The sequence below is a fragment of the Bidens hawaiensis genome, unplaced genomic scaffold (assembly GCF_021521415.1).
Source record: "Bidens hawaiensis isolate Kalapana, Puna unplaced genomic scaffold, B.hawaiensis_p1.1 tig00046429_1, whole genome shotgun sequence".
Taxonomy (NCBI): Eukaryota; Viridiplantae; Streptophyta; class Magnoliopsida; order Asterales; family Asteraceae; genus Bidens; species Bidens hawaiensis.
Genome location: NW_027505985.1, coordinates 86,312 through 108,021, shown reverse-complemented (window position 1 = coordinate 108,021; position 21,710 = coordinate 86,312). Strand labels below are relative to the sequence as shown.

Sequence of the window (21,710 nt, the reverse complement as noted above, 5' to 3'; positions counted from 1 at the left end):
GTATGATGTTAAGAAGTGTAAAGATGGTGATATTAGCTTATTTTTTAAAACCATAAAAGCATTTTCAAATACTTTTTTTTTAAAACAAACTGTTTTCAAGAGTTTATGTCTGCACGCCCACAGACCTAGGCTCCTTACAGACCTTATAAGCAAAAATAAACACATCCTTAGTTATTCTATAATGCATAACCCCATCAAACAATATATTTGTCTACAATGGCATATTTTTAATATCGCCAATTAAACCATTTAAATTATAACTATTATAAAACACAAGCTAAAAAACTACATTATAACATTACATCTATACATTACATCTATATAATTCGTTTCAAATTGGTATTTTTTATATATAATTTACAAATTATTTTAACTCAATATAAATTTTATAGTTACATATTTTTTAAAATTCGGGGTGTTACAATACTACACCTTTCAAAAAAAATGTCCCGGTAAACATACTGAGGTTAAACCATGCAGCAAATCCGAACACCTTTCATCTCATACACAATCATTTCTAACTAACATCACACATTAATAATATCTCTAACAAGAATTGCAGATGGTGCAAAAAAATTCACTAACATCACGCATATAACGTCAAAGCGTTCCACATATATATAACCCAAAAGTACACAAAATGTCGCAATACTTAGTCTTGATGTTAATAAGCATACAATATCTAAAACTTTCTACCTCGCTCGTATGAAGCGATTTTTAGCCTTTGCTCATACTCTCGTTACACTGTCACCGCGGACATCCACTAACAACTCACTTGCAAGAGTACCAAGTGCATTTCGCAACTGACAAATTAAAAAAAAATCTTAAAAAATATTTTAAATAGTCCCAGTAAAAAAAAGGGAGGGAAACTTACGTCGTTAAGATGTAACTCAGCAATCCCGCTACGCTGCTTCAACTCTTCGAGCAACTGTAGAAAAATTATGGTTTTCATATTAATACTTAATAACAAGAAATAAGCCAACTAAAATATATATATATATATATAAAAACTGCGCACCTCAACCATACGAATAGATGGACCTCCTTGTTGCAGCCTTTCCATAATAATGTTGCGAGCCAACGCAACCAAATTGTCCCTTTTCATTCTTTCGCTTGAAGAGACACCAGTAGCTATCAGGTCCATGTCAATGGTTCCTGTTAAGAAAACATATTATTATTATTATTATTATTATTATTATTATTATTATTATTATTATTATTATTATTATTATTATTCTTTTTTTGTTTATCTTGTTTGAATGCTTACCAGTGGCAGGATCGGTTGCAGACTGCTGCAATGCAACTTCCAGAAGCCTAAAAGCCTCGACAACATCTTTCTTTTCAACCTCTTCTGAGAAGCGGATTCGGGCCAGGGCCTCACTGAGGCGTATAACACTCTCAAGTTGTCTAGGAGTAGCCGTTATCACCTGTTGATTCAAAGTTTAGCAAAATTTAACGACTTTTTATGATTTGGCCCGTTTGAAAGTAAATTGTAATAAAGTGTAACAACCTTTTTACTACTTCCGGGAAAATTTCCTCTTCGTCTCATATTAACATAGCCGTTTTTCAACTCCTCAGCAGCTTCGTTAGACAGCCGAGGATGTATGTTTTTTCTTGCGTAACTTAAATAAGCAATCAAAGTTGGAAGGTCGATGACAGTCTGCTCGGAACTCTGCAACCAAAAGTGCAAATTTCAGCACTCAATGATATTTACTTCACCATAATAATAATAATAATAATAATAAAGAGACCTCTGGATCTTCAAAATGTAATGCAACGATATGTTTTGCAAGGCGCCTATCAGTCTGCTCATCGGCTTTGTCAAGAATCAAATATATCAAATCGAACCTAGAGAGCAACGTAGGAGGAAGATGTATGTTGTCGATCACAGACAGACGAGGATTATAACGAGAACCACTTGGATTTGCACACGCCAAAACTGAAGTTCTTGCATTTAAAGAAGCAATAATCCCTGCTTTAGCTATTGACACAGTTTGTTGTTCCATAACCTACAAACGCCATTATACATAAAAAAATTAACATACAATAAAAGAACAAACTTGTTTCTAGCGAGTGGATATAAAAATACCTCGTGTAGCATACTCCTTGCATTTTCGGACATTTTATCAAATTCATCGATACAACAGATGCCTCTGTCACTAAGAACCAAGGCCCCACTCTCCAAAACCTAACATAACAATCAGCAATATAGTTAACCAAAATTTGAAATTGTTCCAATAAGGTCACTCGTAAAATCTTTTGTTCCAATCATGTCACTAAAGTTTCCAATCATGTCACTAAAGTTTCCAATCATGTCACTATAATTATTGTCTCGTAAAATTGAAAAAAAAAAATGAAAATCTGGAAAATTGCCAAAAAGGATAATAAATTAACAATCTGAAAAATTGCAAAAAAAATCTTAAATTTTTTTGTTGCAATTTTTTAGTTTTTTTTTTTTTTGCAATTATCCATATTTTTTTTCAATTTTTCACAATTTAAAATTTATTTTTCTCAATTTTTAAAAAATATTTTGCAATGTCAAACTATTTAAAAAAAAAAACTTACATAACCTGCTATTCAGGTAAAATATCTAGGATTAGAAAAAAAAATAAACTTTAGTGACCTGATTGTAAAATATCTTATTTATAAAATACTTACGGTTTCACCGGTTTCGGGATCTTTGGCGACATAAGCAGTCAATCCTACAGCCGAGCTGCCTCTTCCACTGGTGTAGATACCACGGGGTGCTAACTTGTGTATGTACTGAAGAAGCTGAGATTTACTTGTACCGGGATCACCAACTAGAAGAATATTAATGTCTCCCCTGAAAGTAGCCCCGGATTCCAGTGTCAACGCACTCCCACCAAAAAGCTACATTACACGTCATTCAGTCAGTCAGTCGGTCACTGTTTTGTTAATACCGCCTAACATATTTTCAAACTAGTTACCTGACAAAGCAGTCCTCTCTTCACATCATCCAACTCCCATATGTTTGGTGCCAACGACCTCGTAAGTATGCCGTAAATATCAGGCTCTTCTGATAGTTTTTTCAATTTTTCCACCTGCAGTTGCATATAATGATATAAACATATGAGCAGTATGCAAATCATGAATCAGCAGCAGCTAATAATGACATAATAAATAATTGCCTGCTCTTCATAGTCCATTGGTGTTTCTTGAGTATTTTCGGCGTCCATTGGATCTTCTACATTCATTCTTGACTTGTCCGTCTTCTTTATATGGAGACAATCGATGTAAGTCTGAAAAAAAAAATAATAAACAAATAAGTTATTAAAAAATAATATCGATTACATCAGGCTAAAATTCATAAAACAAAATTTTTTTACCTTGAATAAAGATTTCACAGTCCTTTGAGTTTGACCAACTCTCACAGACATAGCTCTATAAATCCCAGTAATCTTTTCAACAAAAACAATAAATAAATCAGTAATGACTAAACTACCCTTATAAACTTTAACAACTAACTCCAACAGTCACGATAGTAAAAAATTAAAATATTAGGTCTTAATGCAAAAGCCTACCTCAACTCTGTCACCAGGTTTTGATGCATCGACCAATTTGTCATGCATCAGCAAGCTCACAGTATGAGGCGTACCGCCTTCCGGGATTTCATCAGGTGTCTCCTGGACTCTTACAATTTGTTTGTCTACAAACCTGCATTATTAAAGTCTTGGCATAAATAAATAATATATATGCTTAAGAAGTAACAGATGGTTGCAACATAAATAGATGTACCTGCATCTGTTGTGAACTAATGTCATTGAGTTCTTTGTTTTACATTCTTCTTTCAAACACATAGTCGGTTCATTGATTCGCCCTGGTAACACCAATTTAGTTCAGATAACGCAGGTCATGAATAGTAATGTTAAGACCTCTAAATCTATGAATGTAAATTTTAAATTTTTAAAAACTTAATATTGCTACCCAACAAAAGTTAACGCGCTCTTTCGAGAAAAACACTGCTATTTTAATTTCAAGTAAAGTTTATTAAATGATTAATAAAATTATTAAAAAAAACATTACACCCAAAACCGCACTCATTTACATGTGTAAATGAGTGCGGTTTTGCATTTTCGAGTGTTATTTGCGTTTTTGAGCGTTGTGAATAACGAAAACAACCAATATATGTATATACAAAGTACTAACATACGGGGTTAAAATGGTCCAAACCGGTTCCTACACAAAAACTCCAAATCTACAATTCCAGACCGGTTCAATTTTCGGGTCGGTCGTTTAACCGGTTTTTTTTCCGTCTTTGCACACAACTATACTAATTTATCAAACTTGGTACTACTGTCCAAAAAAGGTTAATAAAATTATTAAAAACATTACACCAAAAACATACGTAAAGTCGTAAATGAGTGCGGTTTTGCATTTTTAAGAAACAACCAATACCTATTTATACTAACATCTAGGGTTAAAATGGTACTATAAATTACCAAAACTAAGTTCAAACGGTCAAAAATCAATTCCAACACGATTTGATTTTCGGGTCGGGTCGGGTCGTTTAACCGGATTTTTACCATCTTTACACAAAACTAAACTAATATATCAAACAGAGAGTATCAACATTACCTCTGTCAACATCAATTGGATCCGAGAAATGCCCGCACACATGGCATCTAAATATCGCTTCCCTAATTTCCGGAATAAGCGAACTGCATCTAATAACCATCCCCTTCAACGACACCATCTTCTCAATATCTAACAATGCACAAAAATAATATTAAAAATGAATACATTTTAACAACTATCAAATAAACTATAAGCTACCCACCAGACGGGTTTAAGTTCCTCATCGAAGTCGAGTTCTTGAGATTAAAAATCCGAACTTGAACATGCTTATCGAACAACGGAGCGATTTTACCAACGACTTCCATAAGCACAATATCAAAGATAGCTAAAACCTCTAAAGGGTACCTAACCATCTTGGCATACAAATCATTATCATACTCAAACACATCATTCGCATCGACATCCAACGACTCTCCATCCATCTCAATCACAAGATTAATCGCTTTCATGTACTTCCCATCGTCGTGATGAGACGGGTGGTCTCGAAAGTTTCGTAAGAACATTACGATTGCGGCGTTGACGTCTTGCACGCTGATGCTTGTCCCCCACACGAATGTCGATGGGCCGTCGGGTTCTCCGCCTTCGGATGAGGATGGTGGAGGCGAGGAAGGCGGAGGCGGGCTGGTGGGGGCGCCTCCGGGTGTTGAGGCGAAGCGGGAATGGGACTGAGGCGTGTCGACACGGCGACCGCGCTTCGGGACATTGTTTGGGGAAGAGAATGTGTTTCCGATTGGGGATGAAATTAAATCATCAGGTGATGATGGATCTGTAAAATTAATTCAAACAAGAACAATATTATTATTATTATTAAGGTAAAAGCCTAGTTAAAGAGATGGAAATTATACCTGCAGAAACAGGGGTAGTGGGAGTATTGCGAGTGCTGCGGCGAGGAGTATTAGCGGCGGCGGTGGGAGTATTCCGGGCGGAGGTGGGTGTATTAGCCATCTTGATGCTGAGAGTGTATGTGTGTGTGGTGAACAGCAGATAGATTATGAGACACAGAGAAGAAGAAGAAGAAGAAGAAGAAGAAGAGAACGTCTTTTGGCGGGTAAGTGCGTCTCCTTTTGGCGGGAAAGAGGGGTTGTATTTGGCGCCAAAGACACACACATACACACATAGTGAGCTTGGCCCAACTTAATGTATTGTTGTTAATAGGTAAATTGTCATGGGTTGGCCCAACTTAATCAGGAATGACCGGCCGTATATGTGCACAAATCGGGTTTTTCAAATACCCGGGTTCGGGTATGAAACTGGGTTCGGGTATGACCGGGTATTGGTAATACCTGGGTCGGGTTCGGGTCCGGGTATTTTCTCTAAAAATCGTACCTTATGCATCGGGTATAGAACCTGTCCGGGTTTTCCGGTATTACCGGGTACAAATCGGGTCCGGTTTAGGTACGGGTTGGTACTAAAATGCATACCCTATCCATACCCTACGGATAGGTCGGATACGGGTTCGGGTATTAAAAACCTGTCACACCCCCACTCTAGGCCTAGGAGCATGATCAATAGTTGGTACCATGTTTGTAAATAAATCAGAGTTGCAGTTATTAGCGGAAGACTTTATAAAACATAAGGATCGATATTATAAATATTTACATTACAAAAGAACGAGACGAAAGTCTCGTTTAGTATTTACTTGTTTATATGTTTTACAAAAAGATTATATTTTAATATTTAAACAAAATTATCCGAGCCATCGGATTCTTGAGCTTCTTCGTTCTTCAAACTCTAATCTTGATTACCTACGAAATGTTATAAAATACGTCACCAACGAATGCTAGTGAATATGCTTACGCTAAAAATATTTTCTTTAATAATTACCCCTCGAGACCACGTAAGCCTCGGCCCATCTTGGCTTAGGAATAATCAAGTTAAACAATCATTATAAACTCGAGTCTCTACACTAGGTCACCTCAGCAAAACACCGCAACGTTTCGACGTACTTAGGTACCATAAATATACACAAGGTCATTTTCACTCAAACATACTTTGGTTCGGCCCATCGTGACTGGAGTTCGTGACCAGGCGTGGTGCAATGTGCCCACCGCATACCACATATGTAAGGATCCAGACAAACGTATACCACAGCCTAAGGGCTATGTTTATACTCTCATTGTATTACAATGTTTTAGAGACACGTAGTCTCATCTAAAGTTTTACACATAACACGTTTGTTTGTTTGAAAACAAGTTTATAAAAGTGGGGTGTATTCACCTTTTCAATGGGATCGGCTGTAACACCCCGACCAAAGGCGGATTATACATCGGGGCGCCACATATTGTTTCATTACTCGTGACACTATTGGGTGTCAATATTTAATAAATACATTCATTCGCGCACGCGCAAGGTAAACACAAGATAACATAAATCAATATAAATCAATATATTATAAATCAAAATATTCGAACAGCAAAAACTTGTCTTGATACATTTTAATCTAGGTCCAAAATAAAGAAAACTTCCTATGTGTCCACAAGCTCCAAAACAGCTACTGCAAACCTGAACATGTGTTAAAATAAACGTCAAACACTTGCGTGTTGGTGAGAAATCAAGTTTAATACAATACATAGGTAACAATAAATCTGCGCGCAACACGTGTATGTCTGGTGTTTAACAAGGGTGCAATCAGATTGTGATCAAGCCTAGATAGATCATAGCTCATAGTTCAATCCGTGCTCCCAGTTGAGCACAAAAACGAGAAAACATCTGTGCAAGTGTAAACAAAGAAAACCGTAAACGATAGGTCTCCCGTGTTCATCTAATGGATCCATGAAAACTTCGGAATATGCCGAACAAAGCGGTTAATGATACACACATACAAATAAACAGCCAAGTAAACGTCCTCAACACATGGGATACTGCGCGACTAAAGTTCATAAACAAGTTTAAGACTCTAAGTTTGTATGAACACATGAACATCCCAAAACATTAAAAGCAAAAAGGGATTAGGTACGAGATTACTCACATGATAAACGATGCGGTGTAAGATAAAGCAAGAACCAACTTTAAACAAGCACAAGTTAACCTATAAACAAGATTATTGTTTTAATGATTTGTTTTAAGTCTTGATTATAAGTTAGCATAATTAATAAGTAAATTATTATATATAATATATATTACCGGAAAAGCAGGGTAGAACAGGGAGGAAGACGGAGGCAGAGAGGAAGACGGCAGAGAGAGCAAGGAGGAAGAGAGAATAGGAGAGATTAAGGGTTTGTGTGTGATGTGTTAGGAAAATAACATTATTATTTATAGAGAAACCCTAGGGAACACAATCCCTAGAAAAGGGGAAAAGATCTCCAAAAAGTAAAAGATTCCAAAAGCAAAAGATATCAAAAGATATGGCAGCAGGGAAAAAGAGAAAAAGGCTGACAGGGAACAGTAAAAAGCATGGGCGGATCAGAAAAAGGTACTGGTCAAGCATGGAAAAAGCAGATCTCAAAAGATAATGTCAGTCACTTTTTCTGCCAACCAATGGGGTTGGTGCGCATGCTGCGCCAAAAGTGGCTTTTCAGACATAAAGCAGATTAGGTCAACAGCACAAAAGATAAGACAACACAAAAGCAACGGCTAGATTAAACAGAAGAAAACTCAAAGGGTTTAGCGCGAGAAGGCTCGAGTGCGAAGGCAGACACAGAAGGTCAAGAGAGCGCGAGCGCGAAGGCAGACAGAACCAACCTTAACGCGTCGCGGAAAGAACTACATTTCTAAGCTCGCCGCGGGAAGAATCACATTTCTTAGCGCGCCGCGGGAGGAACTAAAATTCCTAGCGCGCCGCGGGAAGAACTATAATTCTTCGCGCGTCGAGGGATGAACTACGATTCTTAGCGCGCTGCGAGAAGAACTACAAATCCTTAGCGCGTCGCGGGAAGAACTACCGTTCTTAGCGCGCTGCGAGAAGAATTACAATTCTTAGCGCGCTGCGAGAAGAGTTCGCCTCGCGTATCGCTGAAACAGGTGGTCTTCACGCAGGATTCCTTGTAAGGGGTCTGGCGCGTGGAGCTGCGCAGACAACCTTAGGCGGGAAGGAACAAAGGACAAGCAAAGAGTTAGAAGAAAAAGAGGGAAACAAGGCGGAAAGAGAGGAGGGACGGGACGGCGGAAAGAAAGAGAGAGAAAGAGGCGGGAAGGAAAATATATTATTATTAAAAGTAAAATATAAGTATAAATAAATATTAAATCATAAAAGAAAGAGATCGGGTCAGAGAAACGGGTACCTGGGTCGGGTCGGATCGGGGCAGATGTCACAGTCTCCCCTACTTTAAGAAATTTCGTCCCGAAATTTATCTCGAAGTAGGTTGCGCAGAGAACAGGTGCGGGTACTTGATCTTCATTTGATCTTCCCTTTCCCATGTAAACTCGGCTCCGCGCTTGGACTCCCAGCGAACTTTCACGATAGGGATACAACTGCGCTTGGTTTGCTTTACCTCGCGATCCATAATCTCAACAGGCTTCTCAACGAAATGCATAGTTTCATCAACTTGAACTTCATCAAGTGGAATGTGAAGGTTCTCGTCAGCTAAACACTTCTTGAGATTGGATACATGGAACGTTGGATGCACAAAACTGAGCGCGGGCGGCAGGTCAAGTCTGTAGGCAACTTTTCCTACACGCGCGAGAATCTTGAATGGACCAACATAACGAGGAGCAAGCTTACCTTTCTTCCCAAAGCGGACAACACCCTTCCAGGGCGACACTTTGAGGAGAACAAGATCACCAACTTGAAATTCGAAAGGCTTCCGCCTACGATCTGCGTAACTCTTCTGTCGGCTTCTGGCAGTCAGCAGATGATCACGGATCTTGGCGATTTTATCGGTTGTCTCTTGAACAAGTTCGGGTCCTGTGATTTGAGTTTCACCCACTTCGCTCCAACAAATCGGGGAGCGGCACTTACGACCGTAAAGTGCTTCAAATGGGGCCATACCAATACTGGAATGATAGCTGTTATTATAAGAGAACTCGATCAAAGGCAGGTGCGAATCCCAATTACCTCCAAAATCAAGAACACAAGATCGGAGCATATCCTCAAGAGTTTGAATAGTTCGCTCAGACTGACCGTCAGTCTGGGGATGATATGCCGTACTCATGTCCAAGCGAGTTCCTAGCGCAGATTGGAGAGATTTCCAAAAGCGAGATATAAAACGGCCATCGTGATCGGATATGATGCTCAAAGGAGTACCATGGCGGCAGACAATTTCCTTGACATAAAGCTGCGCGAGATGCTCAACACGGTAGTTTTCACGAATGGGCAGAAAGTGAGCAGACTTAGTCAAACGATCCACTATTACCCAAATGCTATCATGTTTGCTTGCTGTCAAAGGTAACTTGGTAATAAAGTCCATCGCTACACATTCCCATTTCCACGTAGGAATTTCTGGTTGTTCGAGCAAACCAGATGGGCGTTGGTGTTCAGCTTTCACTTTAGAACAAGTCAGACATTTAGCTACGAACACAGCAATATCCTTTTTCATACCGGGCCACCAATAAGTAATGCGCAAATCCTTGTACATCTTATCAGCGCCAGGATGAATAGAATACCGAGATTTGTGCGCTTCACTCAGGATATCAGCGCGAAGATTCTCATCACAGGGAATCCAGATGCGATTAAGATAGCAGAGAATTCCACTCAGATTGGGCACAAAATGCGCTTCCGCGCCACACGCTAACTCGGCGCGAAGGTTACCATTACTGATGGATGCGCGCTGCGCGTCACGAATACGCGATTCAAGGTTGCTTTGAATCGGCGCGAAGTGAAGCTGGGTGCGCGGCAAGATACAGTTAAGTTGGCAGGGTTTTCGGCTGAGCGCATCGGCTACCACATTAGCCTTACCAGGATGATACCGGATCTCACAATCGTAATCGCTGATGAGTTCGTTCCATCGGCGTTGTCTCATGTTGAGTTCCTTTTGATCAAAAATGTGCTGAAGGCTTTTATGGTCAGTGTAGAGGATACACTTAGTACCATAAAGGTAGTGTCTCCAGATCTTCAAGGCAAAAACAACTGCGCCTAGTTCGAGGTCGTGAGTTGTATAATTCTTTTCATGAACCTTGAGTTGCCTTGATGCGTAAGCGATAACCTTGCCTCGTTGCATAAGAACACAACCGAGACCTTGGTTGGATGCATCGCAATACACGACAAAATCTTCATTACCCTCAGGTAGCGCAAGAACAGGAGCTTCACACAACAAACGCTTGAGCGTTAGAAAGGCTTCTTCTTGCTTCGAGCCCCAAATATACGGTTTACCTTTGTGCGTTAGAGCTGTTAAAGGCAATGCGATCTTTGAGAAGTTCGAAATGAAGCGCCGGTAATAACCAGCTAAGCCCAGAAAGGAACGGATTTCGGTAGGAGTGGACGGTGTAATCCAGTTCTTGATTGCTTCAATTTTGGATGGGTCGACATGGATACCCATCTTGTTAACAACATGGCCAAGAAACTGTACTTCATCCGACCAGAATTCACACTTGAAGAGCTTAGCATAGAGCTGCTCGGTTCGAAGCTTTTGCAACACCAACCGAAGATGTTGCTCATGCTCGGCCTTGGTCTTAGAATACGCCAGAACATCATCGATAAACACAATCACGAATTTATCCAAGAAAGGCCTACACACCCGATTCATTAGATCCATGAAAACGGCGGGTGCGTTGGTTAGACCGAATGACATGACCAAGAATTCAAAATGGCCATAACGAGTTCGAAAAGCAGTCTTCGGAACATCTTCATCGCGGATGCGCAACTGGTGATAGCCAGAGCGGAGATCAATCTTAGAAAAACAAGAGGCACCTTGGAGTTGATCAAAGAGGTCGTCAATACGCGGTAAGGGATACCGGTTCTTAATAGTGAGTTTGTTCAACTCGCGGTAATCAATACACATGCGAAACGATCCATCTTTCTTTTTAACGAACAACACCGGAGCACCCCAGGGCGAAGAGCTAAGGCGAATGAATCCTTTAGCGGTCAACTCTTGAAGTTGACTTGCCAATTCTTGCATCTCAGCGGGCGCAAGACGGTAAGGAGATTTGGCTACGGGGGAAGCACCAGGGACAAGATCAATACGGAACTCGACTTCACGAGCGGGAGGGATACCAGGAAGATCATCAGGAAAAACTTCAGGGAAATCACGCACAACAGGGATATCGCGAAGCTTCTTCTTTCCTTCATCGGGTTTAACCACATGGGCTAAAAATGCAATACACTTCTTCCGCATGAGTCTTTGGGCTTCGGCACAAGACATAAGCTTAAGACCACTGGAGGGTTTTTCGCCGTAGATATGAAGATCACCATTTTCTCGAGGAATGCGAATCAACTTCTTGGCGCAAATAACTTCGGCGCGATTATTCGAGAGCCAGTCCATACCAATGATAACATCGAAACTTCCAAGAGGCATGGGGATGAGGTCGATTAGAAAATCGTTTTCGTTAAGGTTAAGCGTGCAATTTTTAATCACTGAGTTAATTAAAACAGTTCCGCCATTAGCCAATTCAACTGAAAAATTTTCTTTTAAGTTATCGCGCGGTCGCGCAAGCTTCTGCTCGAAGGCGCGAGAAATAAAACTTCGATCGGCGCCAGTATCAAAAAGTACAGAAGCATAAAATCCGTTAAGCAAAAATGTACCATTAACTACGTCATTATTCGCTTGCGCTTGGTGCGCGGTTATGTTAAAAGCTCGTCCACGCGTCACTTGGTTTGAAATCTGGTTCACCGGATTCGCTTGCGTAATCTGAACTTGTAGCCTTGGGCACGCGTTCCGGAAATGACTGGGATCACCGCAGTTATAGCACGACCTGGGTCGTGGGTTTTGGTAGGTTGGTTGTGGGTTCTGCGGGTAGACTGGTGGTGCTAGCGCAATTGGGTTGGCGGGAGGGACTCTACAGTATTCGGCAGAGTGACCAACGCGGCCACATCGGTTGCATTGTCGACACGGGGTTTGGGTTGGGTGGTGAAGTCTACAGGTTGGGCAAAAGGGTTGATTTCCTGTGTAAGGTTTCTTAGGTGGCGGGGTAGGGAGTGCGGGATTGGTTAAGGCATAGTTATGGACTACAGGGGTTGGGTAGGTCGACAGTGGGTTAGGCGCGTAAACTGGAGGTTGGTAGGTGGGTTGCTGGACTATGGGCGGGCTGGTAAGCGCGTAAGCTTTGCGCCTGCGCTTGAGGTTGTTACGGTTCGAGGGTTCTGGTTTGGTTTCTGTTGGTTCAGGGACAGTTTTGGTGGGTTTGGTCTTCTCAGTTCCCCGCAGGAACAGGGTTCCTGCTCTGACATGGTTGTCGCTGAGCACAGCGGCCAATTCGATGGCGTCAGAGAGGGTTACTGGGTTTCTGGCCCATACAGAATCTTGAATTTCCATGGGGAGACCCCCAAGGAATTTCTCTATGGCTCGGCGGGAAGGGGTAACAAGGTGAGGGACCAGCAAACTTAGTTCATGGAAACGCGTCGCGTACTCGCGCGCTTCACCGCTGTATTGCTTAAGATTCCAAAATTCTTCTTCCAGGCGCTTAACTTCGTTGGGAGGGCAGAATTCTCGCGTCAGAATTTCTTTGAATTCCTCCCAGGGCATGCTAGAAGCAGCTTCTGCGCCACGCGCATGAGCTACTCCATTCCACCATGTAAGCGCTCTAGATTCCAGGACACTGGAAGCATATAGGGTTCGTCTGTCTGAGGGGCATTGGGTGTGGAGAAAAGTGTTTTCAATCTTCTCGAGCCATTGGAGCATCACGGTGGCTCCTTCAAGACCTGTGAACTTCGGAGGGTTACCCGCATTAAAGGACTTAATGTTATAACTGGAGGTATTGTTTTGGCTCAAAGCTTGGGCTATTGCGGCGGCCATTTCCTGGGAACGTTGCTGTCTACGCCTGCGCGAGGCTTCTCTTCTCTGAAATCGGCGAGATAGCGGAGGCATTCTATAAAAATTTTAATTTTTGTTAATATCTTAGCGCAAAGTTTAATCTCGAAAAGCTTGGTTTCACGGAGTCAGTTACTGTCAAAAGTTAAAGTAAATTAAATGACCCTAAATGCAGACTTAATAAAGGTAACAAATTCGAATCAAGAATCGACAATTCATGTATCACCATGACTTTCCGAATTCCCAATTTAAAATATACGAGCAAACGAGTATTGGAGATTGACGATTCATGTATCACCATGACTTTTCAATCTTCAATATAAAACATACAAGAAAATGAGTATTGGAGGTTGACAATTCATGTATCACCATGACTTTTCAAGTCTCCAACCTCAGAACATAATCGTAAATGGAAATTGAAAATCAACTATTCATGTATCACCATGACTTTTCGGATTTTCAAATCCAACAAACGAACATGTAAGTAAAATCAATAAAAATCGAAATTCAACAAAAATCGAAATATCGCGAAATAAAACATAAAATCATATACTGCGTCTGCGCAAGCATATTTATAAATAACGAGTAATTAACAATAAGCGCGCAAACATGAGATTTCTCTCATGCGCGAGAAGGGACTCTTAGGTATTCTAGGCCGTTACGTCTAACCACCTATCCTAAAGTCACGTAGCTCTGATACCAATCTGTAACACCCCGACCAAAGGCGGATTATACATCGGGGCGCCACATATTGTTTCATTACTCGTGACACTATTGGGTGTCAATATTTAATAAATACATTCATTCGCGCACGCGCAAGGTAAACACAAGATAACATAAATCAATATAAATCAATATATTATAAATCAAAATATTCGAACAGCAAAAACTTGTCTTGATACATTTTAATCTAGGTCCAAAATAAAGAAAACTTCCTATATGTCCACAAGCTCCAAAACAGCTACTGCAAACCTGAACATGTGTTAAAATAAACGTCAAACACTTGTGTGTTGGTGAGAAATCAAGTTTAATACAATACATAGGTAACAATAAATCTGCGCGCAACACGTGTATGTCTGGTGTTTAACAAGGGTGCAATCAGATTGTGATCAAGCCTAGATAGATCATAGCTTATAGTTCAATCCGTGCTCCCAGTTGAGCACAAAAACGAGAAAACATCTGTGCAAGTGTAAACAAAGAAAACCGTAAACGATAGGTCTCCCGTGTTCATCTAATGGATCCATGAAAACTTCGGAATAGGCCGAACAAAGCGGTTAATGATACACACATACAAATAAACAGCCAAGTAAACGTCCTCAACACATGGGATACTGCGCGACTAAAGTTCATAAACAAGTTTAAGACTCTAAGTTTGTATGAACACATGAACATCCCAAAACATTAAAAGCAAAAAGGGATTAGGTACGAGATTACTCACATGATAAACGATGCGGTGTAAGATAAAGCAAGAACCAACTTTAAACAAGCACAAGTTAACCTATAAACAAGATTATTGTTTTAATGATTTGTTTTAAGTCTTGATTATAAGTTAGCATAATTAATAAGTAAATTATTATATATAATATATATTACCGGAAAAGCAGGGTAGAACAGGGAGGAAGACGGAGGCAGAGAGGAAGACGGCAGAGAGAGCAAGGAGGAAGAGAGAATAGGAGAGATTAAGGGTTTGTGTGTGATGTGTTAGGAAAATAACATTATTATTTATAGAGAAACCCTAGGGAACACAATCCCTAGAAAAGGGGAAAAGATCTCCAAAAAGTAAAAGATTCCAAAAGCAAAAGATATCAAAAGATATGGCAGCAGGGAAAAAGAGAAAAAGGCTGACAGGGAACAGTAAAAAGCATGGGCGGATCAGAAAAAGGTACTGGTCAAGCATGGAAAAAGCAGATCTCAAAAGATAATGTCAGTCACTTTTTCTGCCAACCAATGGGGTTGGTGCGCATGCTGCGCCAAAAGTGGCTTTTCAGACATAAAGCAGATTAGGTCAACAGCACAAAAGATAAGACAACACAAAAGCAACGGCTAGATTAAACAGAAGAAAACTCAAAGGGTTTAGCGCGAGAAGGCTCGAGTGCGAAGGCAGACACAGAAGGTCAAGAGAGCGCGAGCGCGAAGGCAGACAGAACCAACCTTAACGCGTCGCGGAAAGAACTACATTTCTAAGCTCGCCGCGGGAAGAATCACATTTCTTAGCGCGCCGCGGGAGGAACTAAAATTCCTAGCGCGCCGCGGGAAGAACTATAATTCTTCGCGCGTCGAGGGATGAACTACGATTCTTAGCGCGCTGCGAGAAGAACTACAAATCCTTAGCGCGTCGCGGGAAGAACTACCGTTCTTAGCGCGCTGCGAGAAGAGTTCGCCTCGCGTATCGCTGAAACAGGTGGTCTTCACGCAGGATTCCTTGTAAGGGGTCTGGCGCGTGGAGCTGCGCAGACAACCTTAGGCGGGAAGGAACAAAGGACAAGCAAAGAGTTAGAAGAAAAAGAGGGAAACAAGGCGGAAAGAGAGGAGGGACGGGACGGCGGAAAGAAAGAGAGAGAAAGAGGCGGGAAGGAAAATATATTATTATTAAAAGTAAAATATAAGTATAAATAAATATTAAATCATAAAAGAAAGAGATCGGGTCAGAGAAACGGGTACCTGGGTCGGGTCGGATCGGGGCAGATGTCACATCGGCTTCCAACACCGTCCGTGAATCTTTCTCTTGCTATCTCGCACCTATAGTACGAGTATAACTTTTGTTAGTCGGAAACAAGATCCGGCTTAAGACCTTTATTCTTATTTATCTCGATGAACCTTTAGTTCATAATCTCTTTTTACTTTAAAACCTTTAGTTGAAAAGTAATATTAATAAACTTTTAGTTTATTTATAAAACCCGACGTTTTCTTCTTTATTAAGAAACATATTTTTATTTCTTTATTATGTAAGTATACTCATTACACTTAAATAATATATTTCATAACAAAGAATAATCTTATGTACTTATATATATTCATATATATATATATATATATATATATATATATTATCTTTATTTCTTTATTTTCTTTGTTATATCTTTCTTTGTTTATCGAGAATAATATCGACTTGGGGTATTAAGCCCTTATAATATTTTATTATTATTTTATTATGACATTATGCCTACCTTGTTTGGCTTAGAAATACCCTAGACACTTGGGCAGTACTTCGACGCCGCTTGCTTTTCAACGCTCACTTTAATCAACACTTTCGCTTCAACACGCTTATCGAACACCAACTCTTTTTAGCACGTACTTCGAGGTAAACGTCGGAACGTCGGAGAAACACCTTCTTCTTGTTTGGAACGTCGTCGGGGAGTGGTACGTATATCGGGATAATGGACACGGAAAACGAGGTAACGGGGCACAATTTTCGAGGTGGATTAATGGCACGTTTTACGAGGTAGTGAGAGAAGTTAGAGAGAGAGTAGTATATGATTTGTGGATGTGAAATGGTGAAGACTCGAGGCTGCTATTTATAGGGCTGAAATTGGGTCCCATCGCGGTACGCGATGGATCTCCTGGCTGGCCCATCGCGGTACGCGACGTAGGCCTGGCCAGTCACACCCTAGACCTGCCACGTGTCAACACGCGGCAGGCGCCGTTCCACGTGGCGAACGTGTTGCCACGTGGTGACACGTGGCGACAGACGTTGCCACCGTGTGCCACGTGTCACTGCATGTCAGATACCCCATCGCGGTGCGCGATGGGGCTCTCTTCTGCGCGATGGGTCAGGAATTTCAGAATTTAAATTTTAGTCCCTGGAGTTTGGATTTTGGCAAATCTGGTCCCTTGACTTTGGAAACTTGACATTTTTTTGGCCCGATATTTACGTGATGTTACATCCTCCTCACCTTGAAATAAATCTTGTTCTCGAGATTGCTTACGAGAACAAATAGGGGTATTTCTTTTTCATTTCGGACTCGAGTTCCCATGTGTACTCGGGTCCTCTTCGGGAATCCCATTTCACTTTCACAATTTTCAAGGTTCGCCTTTTAAGTTTCTTAGTTTTCGAATCTTCTATTTGTATTAGTCTTTCAATGAATTTTAAGTTCTCGTTAATTTCTACATCTTTTAGTGGCATCGAAAGAGATTCATCGGTTAAACACTTACGTAGATTCGAAACATGGAATACATCGTGTATCCCTTGCATTTCGTCGGGTAGTCGCAAACGGTATGCGTGTAACATCCCCAAAATTTTGATCCAAGTTTGACAACCTAGAAAGTTGAGGGATCAAAAATAATATTAAAGACAAGTCATGGGAAAATATTAAATAAGGAAATATAAGAAAAATAAGGAAATAAAAATATTTCCTAAGTTAAGTTTACTTACATAAAAGAAAATCCATCCCACATTGGAAGATGTAAGAAAGCGGAAGCATTCCACTAAGGTATAAATAAGGAAAAATGAAATTCATCCCACATGGAAAGTGGTAAAGAAATGGAAGCTCTTTATAAGGAAGATATTTTCCATAGTAATATTCTTTTATGAATATCATGCACCAAGTGGTCCTAGCGGAGGGTGCGTAGCACCCGACGCGCACAGCGCTCGGGCGATGGCGATGGCGATGGCGAAGGGCGTTGGGCGCAATGTGGCGCTTTGATGGCGCACTTCGCACGCTCGCATCGCCGCGAGCCGCCTTAGTATTTTTGGACAACGAGAATTAGACTAGAAATGACAAGCTATCAAAGACAAGGGACTACAAACGAAAAATAATCTCCAAGGACCCATCGCGGTACGCGATGAGTCCAAGAAGAGGGCCATCGCGGTACGCGATGGACCGTGATGACTCACGGACACGTGTCACTTCCGGGTGACACGTGGCGACAGACGTCACACTTGTGTCGGTCGTGGTACGCGACAGAGTCAGGAAAGGAGCCCATCGCGTACCGCGATGGGACTCATTTTCGGCTATAAATAGGGAGGCATGACACATTCATTTGACACACCCACAGCCCCTCTCTCTCTAAAATTACACTATCTCTACCTCGGTTTGTGTGTCGAACACCGTTTTGCGTGCCACAGACCCGATAATATCACCTCGTAATCCGTGCCAAAATTCGGTGTTTCCTCGAAGTGCGTGCCACTCAAGAAACCCGACATTTCATCTCGAAGTATGTGCACGACCCGGCGACACCCGAACGTTGTCTCGATTTGCGTGCCAAGAAGGGTTGATCAAGAAACGCCTCGATAAACGTGCATATAGAGTAGAAGTGCTGCTCATATAAACTTAGGAATATCTAAACTCTGAATCCCCGTGCGAGGTAAGGGGTTCTGTCTAAGTTATTATATTATTATTATAAATGGCTTAGACCATAGTCGAAGTTATAGCCAAACCTTGATTTACGATTAAGAATCATATAACTTTTCTTAAGTGAGGGTTATAGTTAAAATAGTATTTCTTTATTATTAAGAAATATGATATTCAAATAATAAAGTTTGATTAATGTTTCTTCTTGAAGAAGGAACTCAATATAGACGTTTCTTCTTGAAGAAGAGACGTAGCATATGATTGATAAATAAATAAAGGGACTAAAGGTCCAAATGTTTTGAATAAACATATGTTTTTATCAATGTTAACGCTATACAAAAAACGGACTAAAGGTCTGAAGCTAGATCGCTGATCTAGTTATTTATACAAATGTTATTCTCGTAGTATAGGTCCGAGGTAACCAATCAAGAGACAGAATCAGAAAACAGGAATCAGTATCAGAAACTGATTATAAACAGAAAAGGTGAATACGCCCCAAACCTTTTATAATGAGTCTGAATGTTTAAAAACTTTGTGTAAAATAATAAGAAACGGACACTCTGATTAAGAGTATACATGTGTCTGGATCCAAACATACATGGTGACTCGGCATTTCCCCGAGGCCATGCATATCATCAACATGCCTCTGAAGGTCTACGGGACTGTTCAGAGAAATGATATTGTGTATATAATTAATTGTACATGGTACTTAGGGTAATTTGATCCCAATTGAGTTGGGTGCCTAATGAGTAGTCACAAAGGTATTATTGTTGGTTTCACAAAGGTATTGAAAAGAGATTTTAGAGTCAGTGTTATTCGTCAGCTTTGTGCTGACGTATTTTTCCCCCATGTTACAGGGAAACAAGAAAGGTTAAGATATACAAAGCAAGGAGAAATAGAAGATTGGAGTTATAGTCATTAGATGCTATCTGGTGGCTCAGATATTTTATTTGAAAATATTACAAAGAGTTATGTTTTCAAAGAAATGTATTTGAAACATTGAACGGGTATTATAACCCGAGAGTTTAATAAGTTTTCAATATAATAATATTTTATTAAAGACTTCCGCTGAAATAAAATCCGCAACTCTGATTTATTTACAAAACAGGTACCAACTATTGGTCACACGCCTAGGCCCTAAGTTGGGGTGTGACAATGCGACAGTACCAATTCGTTCGAGTACCTCGAAGGGTCCAACGAATCGAGGACTTAGTTTGCCTTTCTTGCCGAAACGGACTACGCCATTCCATGGCGAGACTTTCAAAAGAACTTTATCACCGACATTAAACTCTAACGGCTTACGACGGACATCGGCGTAACTCTTTTGGCGATCACGTGCCGTCTTAAGTTGTTCGCGGATTTGCAGAACTTTGTCGGTGGTTTCTTGGTCTATCTCGGGTCCAGACAATTGATTATCTCCGATTTCAGACCAGCACACGGGCGTTCTACACTTTCGACCATATAACGCCTCGAATGGTGCGGCTTGAATACTCGTGTGATAGCTATTGTTATACGAAAATTCCATTAGGGGTAAGTGGTCGTCCCAACTTCCACCTAAGTCTATTACACAAGCGCGGAGCATATCTTCCAACGTTTGAATTGTCCTTTCGCTTTGCCCATCAGTTTATGGATGATAGGCGGTGCTAAGGTTTAACTTTGTACCGAGTGCTTGTTGGAAGCTTTTCCAAAAGTGAGACGTGAAACGACTGTCTCGATCAGAAATTATAGATAGCGGTACTTCATGCAAAGCAAAGATGTTGTTCACATAAATACGCGCTAATCTATTCATTGAGTACGACTCATTTATTGGAATGAAGTGTGCAGATTTTGTTAAACGATCCACAATCACCCATATAGCGTTATGTTGTCGAGTCGTCTTCGGGAGTTTGGTTATGAAATCCATAGTGATAAACTCCCACTTCCATACGGGAAGTTCAGGTTGCTGAAGCAGTCCCGAAGGCTTTTGGTGTTCATCCTTAAATTTAAACAAGTTAGACATTTCGCAACGTGCGAAGCGATGTCCTTTTTCATCTCATTCCACCAATAGTTCGACTTAAGGTTTTGATACATCTTGTCACTACCGGGATGCATCATGAACTTTGTTTTATGGGTTTCATTCATGATTTTCTCACGCAAATCTCCAATGATTGGTACCCAAATTCGGTTTCCAATTCTAAGGATACCATCATCACCTTTGACTAACGAGTCAATGGTGTCGTTACGCTTTTCATCGGAGATCTTGTTTTCGTGGATAGCTTGAGCTTGAGCAGATTTGATTTGGTCGATAAGATCGATTTGAAGTTCTAGCCTTAATGCTCGGACTCTTTTTGGCTTTTCATGCTCTTTACGACTCAAGGCGTCGGTCACAACGTTGGCTTTACCTTCGTGATAAACGATCTTACAGTGATAGTCGTTAAGAGTTTCCATCCAGCGTCATTGGCGCATATTAAGCTCTTTTTGCTCAAAGATGTGTTTCAAGCTTTTATGATCGGTGTACATGATAAATCTTATTTCATAGAGATAGTGCCTCCATATCTTAAGTGCAAAGATTATGGTGCCTAACTATAGATCGTGAGTTGTGTAATTCTTTTCGTGCACCTTTAGTTGACGAGAGGCATAAGCGATTACTTTCTTTCATTGCATTAGCACACATCCCAAACCGGAATGAGATACGTCACTAAATACAGCAAAGTCTTCGGTACCTTCTGACAAAGCCAGTATAGGAGCTTGAGTAAGCTTTTTTTTAAGTATGTCGAATGCCTCTTGTTGCTTCGTTCCCCATTCATACTTGATGTTTTTGCGAGTTAAAGAAGTTAGGGGAACAACGATTCGGGAGAAGTTTTCGATGAACCTACGGTAGTAGCCGGCCAATCCCAAGAAACTTCGAATCTCGGTTGGCGACTTTGGGATCTCCCACTTAATGATAGCTTCAATCTTAGCGGGGTCCACTTGAATACTGTTAACGTTGATAATGTGACCAAGA

General features: G+C 40.7%; 1 pseudogene across 1 annotated transcript; it reads right to left on the bottom strand.

Annotated features, from left to right (window-relative positions):
• Positions 1-471: 471 nt before the first annotated feature.
• Positions 472-5,563, bottom strand: LOC143616270 (DNA replication licensing factor MCM4-like; annotated as a pseudogene). The gene is made up of 15 exons (XR_013150635.1): positions 5,442-5,563; positions 4,799-5,362; positions 4,597-4,725; positions 3,757-3,838; positions 3,543-3,675; positions 3,348-3,419; positions 2,949-3,260; positions 2,659-2,871; positions 2,090-2,188; positions 1,752-2,009; positions 1,511-1,672; positions 1,268-1,427; positions 1,019-1,155; positions 875-928; positions 472-803 (listed from the first exon to the last, which is right to left on the bottom strand). The product of XR_013150635.1 is annotated as a DNA replication licensing factor MCM4-like (transcript).
• Positions 5,564-21,710: the final 16,147 nt, after the last annotated feature.